The sequence below is a fragment of the Protopterus annectens genome, chromosome 1.part1 (assembly GCF_019279795.1).
Source record: "Protopterus annectens isolate FY-2018-M chromosome 1.part1, PAN1.0, whole genome shotgun sequence".
NCBI lineage: Eukaryota > Metazoa > Chordata > Ceratodontiformes > Protopteridae > Protopterus > Protopterus annectens.
In genome coordinates, this window is record NC_056726.1 from 1,935,325,086 (window position 1) to 1,935,349,779 (window position 24,694).

Below are 24,694 nucleotides of genomic sequence, written 5' to 3' on the forward strand. Positions count from 1 at the left end.
AAAATCTTGCATAAAATGCAATATTTGAATAATGTTCACTATTGAATACATACTTAGTCTCCCAGTCCAACATGACTAAGTTGGCAAAAATGGGTGCACAAGACGCACCCATAGCTACCTCCTTACTCTGTTTAAAGACTTTGCCCTCAAATGAGATGTAATTATGATCCAGTACTAATGACATCATATCTGGGATAAGAACTATTCTGTCCCAGCTTAGGCTGGAAAAACTTCTTAGGCTGTTGCAAAAATAATCTAATCCCTCATCTTTAGGGATACTTGAAAATAGATCACATACATCTATCGTTAAAAAAATATACTCTTCATTCCATAAAGTGGGTGATAATTTACCCAAAAAATCCCACGAATCAATAATGAGATGAGGTATATTATTGTATGTGTGTTTAGTCCATTTATCGATAGTAAAACCTATATTAAAAGTTTTCGATTTGGACCCCGATATGATGGGTCTGAACGGTGGATTTATAATCAATTTGTGGATTTTAGGAATCCCCACGATATGGGCCAAAATGGGATATTCTATACGAATGAAATCATAAACATCCTTTGTTAATCTGTTGTCCAAAAGATATTCTTCTATGGTTACGTCTATTCTTCTATAACCTGTATGTATTTGGTTCATAGACACCACCTCATAATTCCCAGATTCATATAATATATTGTGTATAGCAGCCTTATATTCATGGTTAGAAAAAACGACCACCCCACCCCCTTTATCGGGTTTCATTATTCTAATGTCTCGATTATTCATTAATTCATTCAAACATTCTCTTTCTCTTGTACTTAAATTGTCCTCAAGGGTGATGGATAGTTGTTTATTCCTGATGCAATTTTTATTATACCAATAGATGTCCTTACATACCATTTTTTCATATTTTCTTACTGTGGGATTACTAATAGGTATATAGCTACTTTTTTTCTTAAGTTCTCTATCTACATATTCTCTGTCATCATCTACTCCATTAAATTGTATGGCTAGATTCAATCTCCTACAAAATAATTTAATTTCTTTGATAGTATCCACTAGATTGAATCTAGCATTTGGTATGAATTTCATACCCTTGGCTAATAAGTGAAAAAAACTCTTCTTTAATGGTGAAATCTGAATAATTGTATACATTGAAGCCATTGAATGTACTCATAATATGCGTGTGCTCCACTGAAGTATTCTGTTCATTTGATGATGTAATTTCAACCATAATATTCTTCTTAACAGTAGGTACTTCTTCTACATGTGTACTTGCCTCTTTAGCTATATGTTCCACTAAAATTTCCTGTTCGTCTTGTTGTAATTGTAATAATTCCTCTTTTAATTGGGGTGGAATCTGCCTTCTTGAAAATTTTCCTTATGTTCTTCTCTCTTTTCTCTCTCACTAACCCTTCTATCTATATGTGTATACTTCCTCTCCTGTGGCCAATTGTAGGCTTTCTGAAGATGATAGGCTTCAACATCCCGATCTAACTTCCCATTCTTTCTAGTATGAACACTGTGTGCTTGTTTGTCCGCTAGGTGAAATTGTTTGTGATACAAATCCTTCCATGTATCAAAATCACAATGTAGAAGTATGCTTTCATTAATAGTTTCCACTTCATTAACAAAAGTAGACAATTTTTCATCATTATGTTTCATCAACAGTTTCATGTATTTAAATCCAAAATCATCAAAGAGGTTATTGAATTCATATTTTACATGCTCATTATATATCAAACCCATGGGAAGTTTAAAAAACCTAAGTCCTTTCGGTACCACTTGAATATTGATACATTTAGTCAAGTATGCATTATCCACCTTAAGATTTTTAATATGTGACAATTTATTACCTAAATTAAAAATCATTTCCTTAAGGGTGTTGTTGTGTGCATTCCCTGCTTGAGAATGCGGCACCTGATATACATTATCAAAATCATATTCATTACTTAAAAACTGATTAAAAACATCATTATCGGGACATGCTGCTTTACTTTTTGTGCGTTTACACTCAAAACCTTTTTTAAGATATACGTCCTTATTAGGACTAAAAATTTTGTTTTTAACAGTACCTTTTGAAATACAAATGTCCTTTCTGCCAGCAGTAGAATAAGTTTTAAAAGCTGGATTTGTCTTTGGTTTTGCCCCTTGGCTATCAGTGTCCAACCAGTTATGGAACAAACTAAAATCGAACGTGAAGTCCTTTTCGGGTGACATAACAAATTTGTCATCAGTCTGAATCATTTCTAACGACCCATGTCGAGTGCCAGATACGCTGGTATCAGCACACAATTGTCCGTTGGGTATATCAGTCTCCATACTGGTGTCCGTAACAAGAACAATTTCTTTTTTAGAGCAACAATGCTTCCCCAGGGAAGCTTTGGCTGAAGACATGCACTCAGTAACTATAGCTGGCTTTGTAACCTCCATAAGGCTGTAAAACATATCCATCAGTTTCTTGACCTCCATGTGTAAACCCGTCACTTCCGCTCTTAGAAGTTTAAGTTCCTCGCTGTTTGAACCTTCCTGCGTATCCTCGCCAATTCCAGCCATGTCAGGTGAAGCCACTAAAGAAAATCAGCAAAGTGTAATGGAACTCACACAAAAAATCCCGACTATGGTCTGGTAGAAGGTAATAAAGGTAGATGCAGCATCCACAGCAAATCCGTTTATTTTGCACAAAACAACGAAACACCACAAATGACCGACGTCCACTAAGTATATACACCACAAATGTTAAGCGCTTTCATCTGCCGATTGCAGACTTCATCAGAACACATAACACCAGCACAAACTGTGTAATATATACAAATTTTGGCGCCAAAACCTTTGAAATTTCTTAAAGATACAACACTCTTTAGAATGTAAAATAGATAAAATATTTAACTTCATAAGTACTAGACTGTAAAGCTTAATGCTAATAAAAGATAAGAATACGATCTGTCAGTGAATAATCTGACCATAGGCTTCACCTTAAGTCTAAAAAAGATCATAAAATATACAAAATGAATATGAATATGAATAATGTATATAATTGATGTGTAAAAAATGTAAAAAGTATATAAATATGTAAAACCTAACTGAGTATAATCTAAGCAATGTATGGTCTACTTCAAAGCTGAGAAATCAATGTATGTATATAAAACATACCTACTGAAGTCAGATAATAAATATATAATTAATTGATATTGTAAATATAAATAGTGATTTGTTTAAAAAGTAATAATAATTAATATTTAATAATAAAATGATTGTAGTAATGTATTACATGTTTAAAAATTACATATTTAAAAATGGTTTGATACTTATAAAATCATTGAGTCCTGGAGTACTAGTGGCATCTACTAATATGGTAGTCCAGGACTCAATGATTTTATAAGTATCAAACCATTTTTAAATATGTAATTTTTAAACATGTAATACATTACTACAATCATTTTATTATTAAATATTAATTATTATTACTTTTTAAACAAATCACTATTTATATTTACAATATCAATTAATTATATATTTATTATCTGACTTCAGTAGGTATGTTTTATATACATACATTGATTTCTCAGCTTTGAAGTAGACCATACATTGCTTAGATTATACTCAGTTAGGTTTTACATATTTATATACTTTTTTACATTTTTTACACATCAATTATATACATTATTCATATTCATATTCATTTTGTATATTTTATGATCTTTTTTAGACTTAAGGTAGCCTATGGTCAGATTATTCACTGACAGATCGTATTCTTATCTTTTATTAGCATTAAGCTTTACAGTCTAGTACTTATGAAGTTAAATATTTTATCTATTTTACATTCTAAAGAGTGTTGTATCTTTAAGAAATTTCAAAAGTTTTGGCGCCAAAATTTGTATATATTACACAGTTTGTGCTGGTGTTATGTGTTCTGATGAAGTCTGCAATCGGCAGATGAAAGCGCTTAACATTTGTGGTGTATATACTTAGTGGACGTCGGTCATTTGTGGTGTTTCGTTGCTTTGTGCAAAATAAACGGATTTGCTGTGGATGCTGCATCTACCTTTATTACCTTCTACCAGACCATAGTCGGGATTTTTTGTGTGAGTTCCATTACACTTTGCTGATATTATTAAGGGACAGTTTGCATGGGCTGCCCATATATCACTTTCAGAAGATTTTTTAGATGAATGTGATACCTTAAAAGATATGTTTTTATAGAGGGACTACCTGTTGAGACTTGCTAACGATGTCCTTTTAGAGGTAGTAAATAAGAAAGAATTTTTTATATACCTCTGTTATGAGGTTTCATTGGATGTAACACACACACAGTTAATCTTGCACCCCTAAACTCTGTTTTTACAGGAACAGATTATAATACTACATTCATTTCTAAATACACAATTGATGGTCCTGATATTAAGCATATTTTGAATAAAAGTTGGTCAATTCTAACACATGACCGAAGTATCAGAACACATATTGATGAACAACCTACTGTTATTTTTAGAAAAGGTAGAAATTTGAAATTTTTTTTCGAGAAAGGACATGCTGTGAATCATTTTTCGAATGGACGTATGTTGAAGTGTGGTATGTGTCGACAGTGTCCCTTTATAAAGGAAGGAACAGTATTTATGATCAACAACACTAAGATTCATATAAAAAATAAGTATAACTGTAACTCTGAACGTGTTATTTATTGTGCCCTCTGTAACCTATGTGATTGTTTTTACATTGGAGAAACTGATAGAAATTTAAAAAATAGAATATATGAACATTTGTATGAAATATGAACAGGCAAAGAGACAAATGCTTTGTATAAATATACCTCAGAGAACAGTGACCACACTTTTAATTTTTTTGTTATTGATGGTGTCACGATGGATATCAGAGGAGGTGCATGGTCTGCCTTACTAGAAAGAGAGAATTATACTGGCAGTTGTTATTAAATGCGAACAACTGGCTAGGTTTAAATGAATCCTTCTCCATTAATTCTCTTTTAAAATTGAAAGCTTTAAACAGATGATTATTTATTTATATATTTATTCTTATATTTATTCATTGCTCTTTTAAAAAATTGTGAAGCGGATGATCTTTTTTACGTATTTCCTATATTTTTTATATCTATTAACATGTATTTATTTAACATTTTGACATCACAGTTTGTATTGCCCTTTTAAATTTTTGTTACTTAGGGGGAGTAGCTATTATCATGTGAAGCATAAAGGGAGTCTTTAAAATGTGTTCTTTGTTTTATTTTAATTTGTCTGATATTCTTTTGTTGAGGACGAAAGTGCTTACCGGCTTTCTATTGTCTTACAATAAACTTTTTTGCTTTACTTTGCGGACTACCAGCATTTTCTGCAGTATCAATATACTAGTGGTTTTATTGTAGAGTATTTGGTTCACACACTTCTGAAGTTTGGTCGGTAGTTTCTTTTTGTCTTTTGGTGCTACTCCATACTTGTTCTTAGGCTAGGAGGTTATGTGCACACTTTGCTCATGCATGGACACTATGAAACTTTTAGTGCCTCCTGTGTATGCCAGTAATGTCTTGCATAATGCACATTGGCTGCCTGATAATGTGTATTATGTGGTTCATAATATGTGGCTGTACATACCAAGCTACCACTTTACTCCTTTGTTCTGATATGCAGAGTGGGCATGAGCACATCTGGCACTGTTTTAGCAGATTTTCTTCCTGTGAAACAAGGAAACTATAATCTTTCTATTCCATTTGTACAGACACTATACAGAATACCTGCCAAAGCCCTATGATTGTTCCAATTATAAAACTGATACCAGGTCAGTGAATGATGCCACTGGCATCATATTCTCTGTTTAGTAGTGCTGGCACAGGTGTACTAACCTATGTAGATAACGCACTAACTGGCTCTGTCAGTGGGACATAGATGGTAGACAGAGAAAGACAGTGTTCTTTTGAAATACAGTGTAATGGTTTTGCAGTGAAATGGTCCGATTTTAATAGTTTGCTTTTTTTGGGGGTTTTTAATCTGTTCTCTGGGTATCTGGGTTAACCTGGATATCTGCAGGCATAGAATCTGTGTCCATTGTGTGTGTGGTGAAGAGAATGGTCACATTCCCTGTGTGCAGGAAACACTATGTATTCTAGGGCATTTCCAGCTCACCCTGTCATCATTATCAGAGATTGCAGATCCCCCAACACCAGGTTGGCTGGTTTCACAGTGCTGTTGCTGGAGAGAGAATCACCTGTGAATACAACAAAGCACAGTATCCTGTGTAAGTATGAGCCAGCACAAGAAGTATACATGAAAATGTGGTGTACAGATACTAACATTAGCAAAGTAAATATTTTAATTGCATACCTTGAGTAGATTACTGTGTTGGGGGAATCCTGGATGCTGCCATAAATGAGACAGCTATAATAATTTAGATAGTGAGTAAGGGTTCAGAGAATGGGTTTACTTTAGAACAATGAAATGCCACTTACCCAAAACCCATATCACTGAGATGAAGACATTGACACCATCAACACACCGACATCCTGGAACACCGACTAACCACTCAAGATAAGTAACTGCTTGGCCATCCTGCTGATTTTTGCCCCTTACCCCCATGGTAGTGCGATGTCAGAGCTGGTATATTTAGTTAGGGGGGTGAGTGGGCCACATCCCCCACATAGGGAGAAACGGGGGTCTTCATTGGGTTTAGTTTTCTTCATTTATGTGTTTGTGCCAGATGGCTGAGCAGTTACTTCCCTGGAGTGGCTAGTTGGTGTTCTGGGATGTTGATGCATTGGTTAGTGATGTCAGAGTTTTTTGTCTCAATGATATGGGTCTTGGGTAAGTGGCCTTTTGTTGTTCTAAAGTAGACCCCAGAGAACTTACATGTAGTATTATACAGAAAGAGTCCTACATACCTGGGACATCTCAAGTAGATTGTCTTGTTGGCCACTCATTATCTAACCCAACATCCAGTACCACACTGTGAGACATTGTGCAGGTATGACTGCCTCTGATAAAGACTAGGAACCCCTCCATCTACATGACAGGAGGTACACTCAACAGCTCCACCCCCCCCCCCACCCAGTGATCTGCCTTCCACTGGCAGGTGTTCAGGTCTTTGTTTGGCAGAACAATTAACGTCAGTGGCCCTTCATCACACTATTATATAACTACAATTGTGGATACTAACCACATTAATATCTGCCACCACATCTTTCCAGGCACAGTCTCAATAGGCCTGGTCACCAGCATGCAGGCCAAAGAGTAATTAACCATGGAGATGAAGTAGTACCTCAATTTCTGTATCAGAGAACTTTGTTTTATGTGTCTTCTTCTCTCTAGACTCTGGGTTTTTGCTTCCCCTGTTTTTTAGGCATTTGTTTGTTGGTATGGTATGGAAAGCTGCGGTGGAGCAACGGTTAGCATTGTCACCTCACAAGAAGAGATTCTCCCATTCTATTCTCGGCTGGAGTGCCTTCTGTGTGGAGTCTGCATGTCCTCCCCATGGTTGAATGACACTAAAGACATGCAGGTAGGTGCGAGCGTGAATGAGCGTGCCTTCCTTGAAGATTAGGCATCGGGCTGGCAACTCGGCACCATAAAAATCCACTGCCAATCATGAGTGGACTGGAGTTCCATTGTGGTCACCCCTAACTGGGAAAAGCCGAAAGAAAAAGTTTGTTGGTATGGAAATGTAATTAACATCCCTATTCATGAGTGGTCTTGGCAAATCACCGCTTCATCAGTCTTCTCTTTTCCCATGTAATAAGCCATTTGTGTACCTGACAGTTATATTTCTGTATATACACTCTTTTTATAATGTCAGGCACAAATTTTGCAGAACAAATGTCTCCCATAAAGCAATAGCTATAACATTGAAAGCGACCAAGGTGAGATGGTTATTTTTTATTTTTATTATATTTTATTTTATTTATTTATTTATTTATTTATTTATTTATTTTTTGCAAATGACATACATATGTAGTGCATACAATAGGTTTGACAAGTGACATACATATGTATTGCATAGTAACTCATCACCAGCCACGTATCAAAATATCACTCAAAAATCCAAAAACACCAAGCCGTTAAGCCAAGAGTACACCAAACAACTGTTTATTGTTAGTCAACTAAATTAATATATTAAAATCATCAAAGGAGACAATCTTCTAAAGATAAATAAATAAATGTAACTAAATTTAGAGCTTTGTCCTGGTAGCATGGGACTTCATCAGAACAAAAAAGCACACTCCAGTCGAAACACTAAAACACCTCCCCTCCTGATTATAATTAATTTATTGCTGTTTCTCTTAAAGCCAAACCACAGAAACAAATTGGACCATTAAAATTACCTAAAATTTACAAATAACTAATACAGTTATTGTTACTATTATTAAAAAAACAGTTGATACATTTCAAGTATATACTTAATACAAAAAAACAATACTGCTGATAGATATGGATTCATTAAGTCCATAACTACAGTGTGCATGGGTTTTTAGTTGCCATTTAAGTTTTTTTAGGTTCAAGACATTCCTTCAAGGGTCCCCCTCACATCATACTCAACATTGTCTATTATATAAAATTTAAAAGTGTGACCATTAATTCCCCTAATATGTTTGAAAAGAGCATTTGACCATCCTTTTTTGATATCATATAGGTGCTGAAAGATTCTGAATCTTAGTCCCTTTTCCATTTTTCCTACATAAAAACATGGACATTCTGTATACTGTGCTATATACACCACCATACTTTGAGAACAATGATAACATTGCTTTCTCCAAACCTAGCCTGACCCTTTCAGTATATAATTGCATTGTTTACAATGCCGACAAGCTCTCATACCTGGGGATTCACTCCCTACCTTAAATCTTTCTAAAATATTCTAAAAACAAATATCCTTCATATAAACAAATGTGGAATAAGGACCCAGTTGTTGAAACTGTTCCTTGTTTACAGAAAAAAAATTCCAGTTTTTATGAATGACCTCTTTAATACTGGCAACATCCTTATTGTAGGTAAGAATCTTGGCCTTCTCATATTCATTGTTATTTGTTTGTTGTTGTTTATTGTGAGCATCCAAAGCCTTTTTTCCAATAAGAAGGTAATATATATATATATATATATATATATATATATATATATATATATATATTTTTTTTTTTTTGTCTTCTTGATTTCACTTCTTCAGCAATAGTGTCAGTAAAGGATATTATGATAACCCTTTTTTGTAACACTCACTCAACGTACCATATTTATCCTCAAATACATTGTTTTAAGATACCACTGTAGCTCATCTGACCATCTGCCCCTTCACCAATGTCTTCTTTTAAAATCTAGGGTACCAGCTAGTAAAATGAAGTAGAGAATTTGTGTAGGTGGGTTTTCCTTAATTATTTGATTCATTTTTTACCTTTTTTTATTTATAAAAATCAAAACATCTGAATAACTTATCTCATCTAAAGAATAGCTAATTGCAAACTTCAACATTTCAGCTGAATTATTAGTGTAAATTAAAAATTTAAGTTTGTCCATACTATCTTCCCAAAATAAAACAATATCATCCAAGAAGTGTGTGTACAAAGACCAAGACTTACTACATGTGTATTTGAACACAACATTGTGCTCTCAATATGCCATAACCAAATTGGAAAAAATTGGAGAACAGGATGCACCCAATGATATACCCTCCTGTTGTTGGAATAATTGTCCCTCAAAATAAATAAAATTGTTATTCAATATAATTTCCATAATATTCATCAATAATAAAACAATGTTGTGGTAACGTTACTCAATGCTAGAGGTCTAAACCTCAAAATGCACTCTCTCGAGGCACTCCTAAAAATGGAGAACATCAATATCTGTGCAGTAACTGAGACCTGGTTCAAGGCTCCAGAGAGTACCCCTGCAATACCAGGCTACAACTTTTGCCACACTTTTCAACTACCAAACCAGGATTGAAACACTAAAGGTGGAGGAGTGTCCATATTCACCAGGGATATTCACACCACCAAGTTAATTGCCCAACACAATGCGTCTGAAATTATGCAGGTGCAACTAACACTAGGTAAGACTGCAATCCAAATTGTAGCTTGCTACAGAACTCCCACCATGCCCCAAGATTCTCACTACACCTTTCTAAACATACTGGAAAATATTAATATACAACCAAGCACCCTAATACTGGGTGATTTCAACTACCCTGCCATTAACTGGAAAAACTACTCGTGCACCAGCACCTTTGCCCAACGGTTCTTGGAATTCATAAATTCCAATGCCCTAGATCAACTAATCCATAGTCCCACCAGGGGCTCCAATATCCTAGACCTGGTCATTACCAACATGGGAAATCGATGCTCCACACCTATGGTCACCCCCTCGTTGGTCAGGTCAGACCATAAGCTAAGCACCCTTAACATCCACATCCCACCCCCACCCCCCAGTAAGGAAACCTCCATAAAACACTTCTCCAAGGCCAACTTCATGCTACTCAAGTCAGAAGTTACAAATTTCATGACACCCATGCAGACGGGAACTGAAAGTTTGACTGCTGCATCCTACACTAAGGCACTGTACGAGCACATCCACTCATGCATGAAAGGTGCCATCTCAAATAGAGCCAAGATGCTCTCCTCCAAAAAAAGGAAGCCAATCTGGTGGTCCCCTGCCATAAACAAACTTTACAACAAAAGGAAAAAAACTGTTGCAGAAAAGAGGAAAATGCCAGGATGCAAAAAACTCCCTTACCAGCCTCAGTAAGAAGCTGAGATCCCTCATAAAATCCTCCAAAGCTAGTTACGAAAATAAAATTGCCAAAAATTCCAAAGACAAACACAAGGCATTCTATAACTATGCTGCTCTGAGTTACAACAGAATGGCATTAAATATACTGATCCCAAGGATATTGCCAATATCCTGGCAGATCGATTCAGTGCCAACTTCACCCCCTAAATAGCCCATCTCAATACAGGAAGATTGCCAAATTCTGGTAATAATGGCCACACAGGTAAAAAATGCACTCTCCAAAGCTAAGAATACAGCATCCATGGGACCAGATGACATCCCAGGCTGTGTATTACATGAACTACAAAGTGAACTGGCACCTCACCTAAGTGTCATGTTTAATCATACCCTCATCTCAGGCTTTGCACCCACTGAGTGGCGCACAACTACAGTTATCCCACTCCACAAGGGAGGAATCCACCTTGGATCCCAGAAACTACTGCCCCATCTGTCTGACGAGCCTGATCTGCAAGGCCATGGAACTTATTATCATGGAACTTATGAACAAAGACATTGGCAATGTTAAAACACTGGACCCCACCCAGTTTGGGTTCGTGAAGGGCCGATCTTGTCTCCTGAACCTTATTGACTTCTTTGAATCAGTCTCCAGAGCCATGGATGAGGGTAAGGCAGTCTACACAGCCTATCTGGACCTTACCAAGGCCTTTGACACCATCCCCCACTCTGGAATCATAGATAAACTTACTAAGCTGGGCATTAATCCCTACATCACTCGATGGGTTGCCAACTGGCTTACTGACAGAACCCACACTGTAAAAGTAGCTGACTCCAAGTCCAGCTCCAGACAAGTGACAAGTGGAGTACCTCAGGGTTCAGTCCTGGGACCTCTCTTGTTTGGCATCTACTTTTCTGAAGTACAAGCCAACACTAATGGACTCTGGTTAACAAAGTTTGTAGATGACTGCAAACTGGGAACCATTATTGAATCCCCAAATGATGTGGATACTCTACAAAAGGGCCTTACAGAAACAGATGCTTGGTGCCAGAGCCATGGGCTCTAGCTCAGTGCCAAGAAATGTATAGTTATCCCCTTTGGGAAAAAGCATGTACCCGTGAATTATCACATAGATGGCAGTACACTAAACATTGAAAGTGTGATAAGAGACTTAGGGGCACAGGTGGACAGTGGTCTCACCTTCAATAACCACATCACCACAACAGTCAGGAAATCCTGAAAAAAGGAGGTTATTGTCCCACTGTACTCATCCCTCATTAGACCCATTATAGAATACAATGCCCCATTTGGTATGTACCTCTCAAGACATCTGCAACAACTAGAAAGGCTGCAGAAATACCTCACTAAAAGAATCACAGGCCTAAAGCAGATGCCCTACGCTGACCACCTTAAAAAACTCCAGCTATATTCTGTCGCATATCGTCTACTCTGAGGCGATCTCTGCTTAACATACAAGGCCATGTCAAACCCAAAGCTGTTGGACAAGCTACACTTAAAGAATTCTCAATCCCTCAGAGCCACATGCTCCAGGGATCTAAATCTTGTCATCACAATAAACAAAACATGCTGGAGGGATAGGTTCCTGACCCAGAGACTCCCCAGACTCTGGAATAGACTGCCCATACATGTCAAGCAGAGTGCCTCTTTGGCCCTCTTCAAAAGGAACCTTGATGATTGCATGGGAGAAAGGAAATTCACCCCAGGGATCACGTCAGTCGCCCTGCTAGACAGTGGTCCAGGGAAGTAAATACTGTGGAAAGAAATAATCAGGGAATTGTTATGGCTAGGCTTGTATAGGCCCTAGGGCTGATAGCCTAGTACCAACCTATGAACCTATGAACCTAAGTGACAATGGTCACTTAAATAGTGATAAAATCATTCTAGTGCCAAGTCCTGGGGATGATTAAAAATAAACCCTTAACTTCAACAGTAATAAGAATAGTATTACTCTTAAATAAAATATTACTTATCATTGTTAAGAAATCCCAAGAGTTTTTGTATAAATATTTAATATTGGCCACACCACATTCTTAAGTTTAAAAATCTTCAAATGTGAACATATTAAATGTTTTTGATCATTTAGCATCAACAATGGAATGTAGAGGCGAATCTACCAAGTTTTTATGTATTTGAGAATACCAAAAATGCTGGGGGAGGGGTTGCAGGTGTCAACCTTTAGAAATTCATATTCTTGCTTAGTGATCTACCTTTGTGGAAAGAAGTCAAACAATAAAGTGCCAACTTTATAGTAAGCCATGTTTCTTTGATTTACAAATACTTCTTCATAGGTGCCACTAAACAGAATGGTTAACATTCTGTCAGTGAAATCAGCAGTACTCATGACCATCAACTCCCCACCCTTATCTGTTTTCATAACTCTAATTTGCCTGTTAGTCACAGTTTGTTGCAATAAATTCTGTTAACCTATGCTCAGGTTCCCATTACCATTTTTGTTTCTAGAATACAACATCTTTCTAATGTTCTGTTCACAAATGTTTTCAAATAACTGTATCATGGGGTGTACAGCAGTTGAAAGTACTTGGTCTAATACAACCAGAGGAGAAGGTGGTTGTAATCTCTTCCTTCTGTATTAGTAAAGTTGAAGTGCATGCATAAATTAAGCTTTCTAGTGTACAACTTAAGATCTATCAATATGTCTTAAACCTTAGCTCTTCTAGGAGTACAAAAGTAAGGCCGTTTTCAAATAAATTTCCCCACTGAGAGTTAACATCAACATCACTGGAATTAAAAAGTTTGAAGTCACATCTTTCATTAAAAATAACTGAGACTCCTTCTAATCATATAACCTGTTTCCCTCTTTTCCACCTGCTGCTAATTCAGGTCTCATCTTTCCCTCCAGGTTGGCTTCTCCTCCAGTATGACATATCTTCTCTCCTTGTTCCTGTTTTTTTATTCTGTCAGATCTACTGAGAGTGGGTTCAATAAAGGGTTTCCCTGTTCATTTTGCAGAAAATAAGGAGTATTCAAATTATCAACAGAACCTAATCCATAATTGCTGTTGAAAGAATGTTTTTTAAACTGTCACTATTGTGGGTGGGGGGAAGCTACACTTTGCTGTTATCATAGTTCATTCTGTCCCTAATCAACTTCTATTCCTTTTTTGAATTTTTATGTCAAGCACCATCCTATCAAAACCTGAAAAAAAAGACATCACACTTAAAAAAAAAACAAAAAAAACAAAAACAAAACAGGAAAACAATGCAAAATAACTAAGTATTCCACAGTACGATAACATAAATAACTATAATGGGATCATTCCCCAAAAACCCTTAAACCACAACCAATAGCTCATTTTTTTCCAACATGCCCAGTATAAAACATCTCCACATCTCTCCTTTTACAAAAACAAATACACGTGGCTAGTTGTTTATCCATGGAAACAATCAGTGTGTCCTTCCACCCATCATAATGACCATACAACAATGTATCAAAAGAAATAATAGAAAGATTAACATTTTGCAAAAAAATAGAACAAGATTCCCAAAATCTGGACATACCAGTGGATTGTCTGAGAGAGAGTGCAACAGTGTTTCTTCGTTCTGATGATATGAGGAGAATCTGATTGTTGCCATTTATATAACATATGCCCTTTCACTTTCATTTTAAGTAACATAAAATGCCACAACAAAATCTTCCCACTCTATTATAGAAGGCAAATGAGCATTCCTAGAAGCTATACTCTTCAGCACACCTCTAGTAAAATGTTCTCAGGGATATACTACATAAAGCTGGCCATTATCTTAGAATACTAAACTATACTCTATAGAACATTGAGAAATAGAACAACATGAAAATGTCCTCCCTAAATGTTCTAACAGATGCTGATCTTAAGAACAATCACCCTTTTCGTTTTCCTATCAAAATCCTCAACTACAGTCTCATAATTTTATCAAGACATATATCCAACAGTGATACCCCACAACTAATAATACAAGAAATAATCCAATAGAAATGTAAAACAAATAACCAAACAATGGGGTGAATAATTTCTAATTCAATATTGTCAACCTCAGAATACAAAATACATAATTTTATAGTGTTCAAGCAAGAATCCCAGATGACAGAAAAATATAAACATAGCAATCAAGTTTCTAGATGTAAAGGAAGGGGATAAACAGAAGTTAAAATTAGGCAACCTCCATAAAGAGACATAATTTAGTAAGATAGTCAAATTAATTGTTTTCTATATCTAAACTTTATTTTGTAAGGCAGTCAATATCATTACCCATTGCTAATTGTTTTCTATATCTAAACTTTATTTTGTAAGGCAGTCAATATCATTACCCATTGCTGTTCAACTATTTCCCAAGGCCTGAAAGCTATACCGAAAACAGTCACACTTACATCACTAAATGGTATGCCAATATCCACATGTCTTTTACCAAAAACATGACACTTGGATTTGTTGCTGGCAAGATCAATACTACCAAAAGCTGAAATTAAATAACCTCATGACCAGAAAGAGTTTTGAAAATCAGAAAGAAAGACAATAAGATCATCCACATAACTCAACAGTAAAGAGGAAAAAAATCCTCTTAGTCAACAGCATTTTTTTCATATCTAAAATTTCCATTTATATCTATAAGCAACCCATTTATCAGCAAACTAAATAATATTGAGTTCAAAGGGCATCCATGTTTAATGACATTTGAAACCTGTAAAGCTTTCCCTAGCCATCCATTAACTACCAGTATCATCCAAGAAGTGGCATAAACACACATTCTTTGTGTATATAAATGTATGCAGTTTGCTTGTATGTTTATATATGTATAAAATAACTTTTTCATATGTATTTTGTTATTTACATATGTATATGTATTATTGATATAAATTTCTAACTTACATTCATTGTTTCATATACATATTCTATGCACTTGCTATTTCTGGGTTGGACCATTTCTGTTATTGGTTGGGGGTGTGCATATATAGTCTTATCATGCATTTATTTGCAATGCTTTTTCACTGAAGAAGGCCGGGTAGCCAAAACTGGTCTGAATAAAGTGTTTTCATGTAAATTATACTTGATTTATATTTACAAGTGCTTGATGTACTCTTTATGCTGGCCACTGGTGTTTTGAATTGTCTATGGTTTGGCCGTGCATTTCCGTACGTGCAGAGTGTTGGGTTGCTTCATTTTGAATGTAGTGAACCTGATCACAAACATTCACAAAAAAATGCCAAACGTCAGAGTCCCGTAATACATCAGTCGGAATCTATACTGTTATTTTTTTTTCTTTCAGGGAGAAACACTACTAACAAAGGTGAACTCATTCCATGGATACTTCTTCAATTTTGAAGTGACGTTTGTCATAAAGTCATTTAGTAAAGAAAATTTAAAATATTAGTTTACAAAATTATTCAGTTCCTAAATGAATTATGAAATTAGAATCAGATATCAGGAAGTCCAGTGGTTTACCATTGTATTCTAAATAAAATAATGATCCAAAGGTTTGTCCAATTTGGAGTTTATGCAAACCAAGTAATTTTCTTGACAAAATGCTCATTCGCAAAACAGATTCCACAGTAGCTGCTACAGAAGCATACCTTTTAGGAGAAACAGTACCATCTGCAACAAATAAATGATTCTCTACAGCTATAACTTTTTCCTTTACTGCGGATGAACCCTCACTTTGATCCATCTCCTTGATGCTATCATCCTGGAAACCAAGTCTATTGACAGCTGGAGCCTACAACTATGCTTGCCAGGATGCAAGTTCAGGTTAATTTGTCATTCAACACAGTACATCTGGAGGCAACATTACTCATATCCAGAAAGGTAGCTTTAACTGCCTCCCATGAAAATTCCACAATTACTGACTGAGAAAAAAAACAACAGAATCAGAAGAAACATATCTCCTCACCAGCTAGGCCATCGCCGTGAGATTATTCAAATTTGAGAGCAGTGCACATCCCCTTACCAGAAAGAGCAGGGGAAGTTCTTGGTGCCCAGGGGAAATTTCCCATCGTTAGTATGTATACCACCTTCTGTCTCCTCTGAAGACAGGCCATGGTCTTAGTGGGAATAACTGGGTCAACAATGTGTAAATACATAAATACATACTTACATACACAAATACATACATAAATGAATAAAAGTGTCAATAGCCTGGAAATGGTACATCACAAAGTGGGTGTGGATAGTGGTAACTTCGAACATGAACACATTTAGAACCAGTATTCTGCTCTGTAATCTATGTAAAATGAAGCAGGGAGTCATAATGGAACTTGATGAAGGACAGACTGTGTATGTTACATATCTTCACTTTGTTCAGGTATTCAACACTATTCTATATAACAGAATAATTGGCAAGTAAAAGCATTAAATATCGGTCCAAATATAATTCAACAGGTAACACCTTAGTTAACTTTAAGTAAGCCACAGGACATGAGATGTTTGGGTGGTGGTAGAGGTTATCTTTGTATCCCAAGAAGAGTTACCAGTGATGTCCCACCTGGCCCGATACAGGGATACTTCTTTTTGGACTCTCCTTTTTAGACATAAAAGTGGCCCTCAACAATGTCAGAAAAAGCTGGTGATATGTGAACCATGTAATACTGCTGCTTCAATAAAGGATGCAGAAATTCTACAGGATACACTATAACAACAGCCATGATTTCTTAATAAAGTCACAGAAGTATGCATTTTCACATCTCTTAAGCTGCAACAACATAAGAGTGAGCACATTAAAGTCTGAGTGTGTGGATTTTTTTACTTCTGTATGGAAGTGGGAAATAGCATCTCTCAGTCTAGGAAACAAAGGAAGAAATATATGTTTTAACATTCCTTTTTGTTTGTTGACATCTGATTCTGTACTTTTTCATATAGATGACAGAGATTTGACTACCTACAGACAAACCCATGGATTTTATAACAGCATTATTTATTGTTTGAACACTAAGTTTGAATATTTTATTATACTGTTTTATATCTTTTGTTTCGGGTGACTGTACTGGGACATTTGAATTATATAAGCTTTTCAAATGAGATTTGTTTGTATCATGAGTGATGCTAATGGAGCTTTGTATGTGGGCTCTGCAGTACCAATGAAAGTAGGGATAAAACAGCTGTTGAGCTGGCAAACTGAGGCACCAAGAAGCTGGTGGGAGTTGGTAAGCTGAGGAGCTGAGGTGCTGATGGCCTGAGCCAACAAGTCTTATGTGTTACTCTGTTGGACTCCTAGTAGTTATCAGCATCTATTTATAGACAGGTCCTGTTTTACATTAGCAAATGACATTTCAAATGTTTTTTCTGTAAGTTTCTGTCCTGCCCGTGAAGTATTCTGGGCTATGTACTTGCATGGAACATTTAATGGACATGGGAATTTCATTTAATTATGATGTTTCTGTATCCCCTTCACTGGTATTCTTTGGCAAACTGTGTTTTAAAAGTAGTAAACACTGTGTGTATGTCTCCTGTTTTAGATTGGTCATATTCAGATATATAAAAATGGTGAAGATGATGACAGACAAGGCAAAATGCAAGACACCGCTATACATAGGAGATTCTATAAAAAGGAACAGTAACAGTTATATACGTTATAAACAAAGTCAGAATCTGAGTTTTACTGTTTACCTTGGGCAAAAACTAGTGATATGTCTAATACTTTAAATAAATATATTTCATCAACAAGATCTGCTGTCATTATAAATGTATGAACCAATGGTGTACTAAAATGAGTTGGTTAGCCTTTTCTAAGGAAATGATTGCAGTAATGAAAAATACAAATGGGCTCATATGACAATCCAGTTTTTTTCATCTGCCATGAGATGTGGAAGAAGAAGAAGAAGTAGATTTTAACATTTTGTGAACTATATAAATGTCTGTTTGAGAAAGGTGTGTCAGATATGTAACTGGATTTGTATTGGTTATTTCATTTTAGATAATAGTCAAGCTATAGTCTCATTGCTATTTGAATGATTTTAATAGCTTCTAATGTTCACAAAATATTTACATTTATTTGCCTTATGCTGTTTAAATACATTTTTCAGAAAAGCTCTGTAATGCAACAGCATGTATAGGCTTCTAAAGGTATAACATTTGGGGATAATGAAGAACAGTGGACCATGCATAAGTCACGTTCAAAAATAAAGATGCCAGAATCACGTACATCACTACCAACACCAATACAACACTTGGGAAGCTTTTTTTAATATACTTAAGAAGTTAATAGAACAGAAGCATGCATTTCACAAATATTAAGAAGCATTAAACTGTAATTTCTGTCATTACAGACTGACTGCATGCCTTGTCTATTTCCCAGAAAAACAAATATTTCAGGAGGGACAGAGCAAATATAGGAGGCAAAATCACAGTTGTTAAAATTCAATAGAACAGCAGGCTTTCCAATCAATACACATTTTCTGAACTAGGAAGTTTTAATGTCTGACACTGAATAATTATGATTTTTTTAGTGGTTTACCAGAAAATCAAACACTTTTTGAGGGACAGGACAAAATCAAGCTTGTTCTGTAAAAACAGACAGCCACAGAAATGTTAATATTAGCATTTCAAGTGAAGGATCATTTAGCATAGCTACTGATGTTTTAACTTGTTTGCCCCCCCCCCCAACATGACTTTTTATAGGACAATGTTTATGATAAACTTTAGTTTGTTACAGCAACAGTGAGCAGCTGTCAAAATGCTCTAATGCTGTAACATTCTAAGAAATATGCAAACACACTACTGCAGTCCGGTGTTCTTCATTATTGCCTGTCATTACACAAAGCACATGTATTAAGGAGTTAAAGCTGACTACTGAAATCAGTGTAATATAGTTGTACACAATTGTTTGGATCAACATTACTGTTTATCAAATGTTCTAAAATTCCTTTCTTTGTTGTGTGTATTAGCAAGCAATAATGCCCCCCCCCCCAGGGTGTGTGTTAATATAGCAATAACCCACGCCTGGGTGTGGGTAATGCTAAATTTACCCACGGTTGGCGTGGTTTGGTCCCGAGGGCGAAGCCCGAGGGACCAAACAAAGCCAACCGTGGGTAAATTTAGCATTACCCACACCCAGAAGTGGTTATTGCTATTATATGACATTATTTAAGAAAAGAAACTATTACTTTTCTTAAATAATGGCATAGTATAATGCCTGTTTACTGCCCTTCCGCAGATGTCTTGGCATCCGGCAGTTCTGATGTACTGCGCCTGCGCAGTACATCAGAGTTGAGCAAAAGCAACGGAGAAAGCAAGATCTCCGTTGCTTTTATGTCTCGCTATGTTAAATGAGTTTAACATAGCGAGACAGTTGTAAAATAAGCAACGGACATCTCCGTTGCTTATTTTAAAACTGTCTCGCTATGTTAAACTCATTTAACATAGCGAGACATAAAAAGCAACGGAGATCTTGCTTTCTCCGTTGCTTTTAAACATTGCTATGTTAAATGGGTTTAACATAGCGAGACAGCTTTAAAATAAGCAACGGAGATCTCCGTTGCTTATTTTAAAGCTGTCTCGCCATGTTAAACCCATTTAACATAGCGAGACAGTGTTTAAAAAAAAAGAGTTATACTAATGGAAAAAAGTCCGGGCGACCGGACCTTTTTCCATTAGTATAACTCGATTTACAATGGGCACGCTGGCCAATCAGCGTGCACGTTTTGGGGGGATCATGGTATAATATAGCAATAAACCACGCCTGGGTGTGGGTAATGCTGGATTTACCCACGGTTGGTGTGGTTTGGTTACAAGGGTGAAGCCTGAGTGACCAAACAAAGCCAACCGTGGGTAAATCCAGCATTACTCACACCCAGAGGTGGGTTATTGCTATTATACAATGACATTATTTAAGAAAAAAAATAATAAATTTTCTTAAATAATGGCATTGTATAATGCCTCCTTGCTGCCCTTCCGCAGCTGTCTGGTATTCTGTGGCAGTTTTGATGTACTGCGCATGCGTATGCCTACGCAGTACATCAAAGCTGTGGGCAAAAGCAATGGAGAAAGCAAGATCTCCGTTGCTTTTTACAAACTGTTTCACTATGTTAAATGGGTTTAACATAGCAAGACAGCTTTAAAAAAAGCAATGGAGCCGTTGCTTTTTTTAAAGCTGTCTCGCTATGTTAAACCTATTTAACATAGCAAAACAGTTTGTAAAAAGAAACTGTTTCGCTATGTTAAATGAGTTTAACATAGCGAGACAGCTTTAAAAAAAGCAACGGAGCCATTGTTTTTTTTAAAGCTGTCTCACTGTGTTAAACCTATTTAACATAGCGAAACAGTTTGTAAAAAGCAACGGAGAAAGTAAGATCTCCGTTGCTTTTTACAAACTGTCTCGCTATGTTAAACGTGTTTAACATAGCGAGACAGTGTGAAGCAACAGAGATCTTGCGTTCTCCATTGCTGTTAAAAAAAAAAAAGAGTTATAGTAATGGAAAAAGTCCGGGCGACCGGACCTTTTTCCATTACGATAACTCTGATTTACAATGTGCATGCTGATCAATCAGCGTGCACGTTTTTTGAATATTAATGGGGGGGTCGTTGTATAATGTGTAATTAATGCCCACCCGGGGGTGTTGTACATAACATCAATAATCAGGTTGATAAAATGATCAGAGATATTCAGAGAAGGAAAGAAAAAAAGATAGAAAGGGATAGGCTTGAATACCTTGAGGGGAGAGTCTATCTAGCAGGAGAGGCGGGATCAACCCACTGATGATGTGGATGCTGGAAATGAAGTTATTAATATGGGTAACTCCACTGAAGAAGCCCACCCTTTAGAGCAGCCTTTACTGAGAAGATCAGAGCATTTCCGGGAACAGAGGAGCAAATTCCAACATCCTGTCTACAAAGCATATCACCAGCACAAATGTCAACACAATCAGTGAGAGAATTTCAGGAGAAGATGGAATTAGTTTTGTTTCCTGAAGATTTTTCCATAGTAGAAGACGTTAGACCTGAGATCATTTACAACTCTGCAAGTGACTTTAAAATTTATAATTATACATCTAACACCTATGGAAGTGAATAAGTTGAACTGCTTAGCAGGGGATATACCTTTGTACACTGTTTATGCTAAGAATGATAATATTTTGCTTGATTTAAATTTTTTTATTAGAAAACTAAAATAAAATGTTTTCTAATAATGTTGGACTGGACCTTGAAAAGAATTTAATACATAGAAACAATACATTCAATTCACCCTTTTCTTTGCCACTTATTATTTTTGAGAAAATATGTGATTTTGATATTAGACAGGTCTTAAGCAAATAAATCCTTTCCAGTCAATTTAATTTGACTCAGGTGGAGAACAGATTACTTAACACCTTATGTTAAAAATTAAATTAAAAATGTTGGAGTCATGAAGCCTGATAAATGGGGAGGGATGGCCATTATGCATAAGACTGATTATATAGGGAAAATGTTTGAACTTTTAAATGGCGATGATCTTTATGAAGAAACTACTCTTAATTATATACATATTGCTTATAAGAAGATTAATTTGTTTTCATCAAGTTTTTCTTCAGGATATGGTAGAACAGAGGCAGGTTTTTGCAGATGTTTCTGATTATTTAAAAGTGCAATTTCCAATTATCCCCATTATATTTGTATCCCAAAAATACATAACAATTTGATTGATCCCACTATGAGACCCATTGTCAATGTGAGTGCATCTAAAATGTATTCAATGGCTAGGGAGGGTGGCCTAATGGTTAAGGTGTTTGCCTTACAAAGACAAAGTGCAGGGTTGGAGTCTCACAAGGGATAATTGGTTAGGCTTAAAATGGCTCACAAGGGCAGTTAGCCTAGTACTAATCTATGAACCTATGAACCTAAATACATTGATATTAAACTAAAGATGTTATTGAATAGTTACTCCCATTTACGCTGGGACTCTTGAGATGTTTTATTGAAACCACTTGGTAAAGAAGGGTCTTGTCTCTTTGTTGCATAAGTGTTTTAGTGACTTTAGTTAACCATGGGGTGGAGTTGGGTTTCATTCACTTTGTTCTAGGTGGGGCTTGGGCATTTAGAATGTCTAGGAAGGTTGTATTAAAGAAATCTACAGCTTTATCTAGGGGAAGAGAATTTAGATTGTCCCAGTTTGTTAGTTTAAGTGTTTCAGAGAATATAGAAGAGTTAAAGTTTTTGAGATTACGAGTATAGGTATATTGGTGTTGGTGAGGGGTGGAGTGGGTTGCTCGGAGAATGAAAGCTGGGAGACGGTCACTCATGGTGTCTGGTAAGATACCAGAGTGTGATATCTTGTTAGGGTGAGAGACTAAGATCCAGTCCAGGGTGGACCATGGGGGTTGACTCTATTAGGTCTGGTAATGCCATTTGTTAGTTGATTGAAGTTGAGTAGATTGATAGATAAGGAGGGATTATTGTTATTAATTTTGTTCCAATCTATGTTCACATCACCTTATATGTATGTCTCAAGTTTAATATTAGTTGAGGCCCATAGTAGAATGTTTTCAAGAGCATAGATATTATTTCCAGGGGGCATGTAGATGGCCATAATGCAAATACTTTTATAGTTATTCATTTTGAGTATTCCCATGACTAGTTCAGCATTGTCAAATTGAGGAATGGGGTTTTGGTAAGGACTGAGGTTAAGTAGGCTATTATAGATTAAGGCTCCTCCTCCTCCTTTTTTGTTTTAGCGGTCACATCTGAGTGCTTCAAAGCCAGGGGGAAGGATCTCAGAATCAGTAATGTGTCTCTGAGACTGCTACTATATATGGTAGGGTATGGTTAAGCCAGGCATGGAAGAGAGCTATTTTGTTTTTCAAACTCTGGGTATTGATTGTAACTAGCTTAAGGAATTTGTGGTTGGAAGTATTGGGTGAGGTAGGGGGAGAAAAGTTAGTACTAGTCTGAGGTCCAGGGTTGGGGTGGATGACTCCTGCTAGGAAAAGCAGGTTAGAGGAAGAAGGAAACAGGATCTTTGAATTATTACTAGTAGTTTGTGGGAAGAACAGTTTTGCTTTGGGAGTATGGTATTTAATTGAGTAGGGGAGCAGTTTGAGTTTAAAATAGTGATGTGGGTTTGGTTGAATTAGACAGGGGGATATGATGTAAAAGTGGGATGTGAAGGGGTGGAGAAGGTGGAGGACAGTGGAGGTGGGGGAGGAAGAAGAGGGAGGAAGTTTGTAAGAGGAATAGGAGGTAGCAGAGAAAACAGTTATTAGGAACACAGTAATTATAGAGGAGATGAGTAAATTCTGTGGAAGTGGAGATGTCATTATTGATTGAATTAAGTATAAAGGGAAGTTTCAGGACGTTGTGGGGAGTGTTTTAGGGTAAAGCAGGAGGAGTGTGACTGAGAGAATAGGAAGGTATAGGATGGAGAGAGGGGAGGGAATAGTTAATTGAATGGATTTTTGGCAGGGGAGGTGTAGTGAAGCGATTGGTAGGAGATGTGGGGGAGGAGAGACTGGGTAAGAATAAATGTAAGTGTACTGGGGGTGGGTGGCATTTGGGGGTAGGTTAGGGGTGCGGAGCGAGCCCGCAGGGTGAACGGAGAGGGGCAGACCCAAAGAAAGGACACAGAAGGAAGGCGAAAAAAACAATCAGTATAGTAGAAGGTAAGAACAGGGGAAGGTAAGTAAGGAAGGCAGAGGCTGTGGGTGCAAGGAAAGGAAAATTGATAGGCTGTAGGGAGAATAAGGGCTAGTATAGAGCTAGAGATGAAGAAGAGGAGGGCGAGCTACTATGGTTTATAAATTATAGTAAGTGGAAAGTAGTGAGATAAGTAAATTAGAGGTGGGTGAAGACAGGCATCTAGTGGTCGAAACCTGTAATTACAATGAGTGGAGACCACAGTAGAGGTTGGAAGTAAAAAATAATTCAGAAGGGAAAGGCTTGAAGGAGTTAGAAATACTAGAAGGCTGGGATGACTTTGGTAAAGAGGGTACAAAGTACAAGAAAGCAAGCAGAAGGGTGTTAGGGCTGCTGGCTGTTATGGCAGTTTAAACTAGACACCTAGCAAGTATCACAACACTACCAGA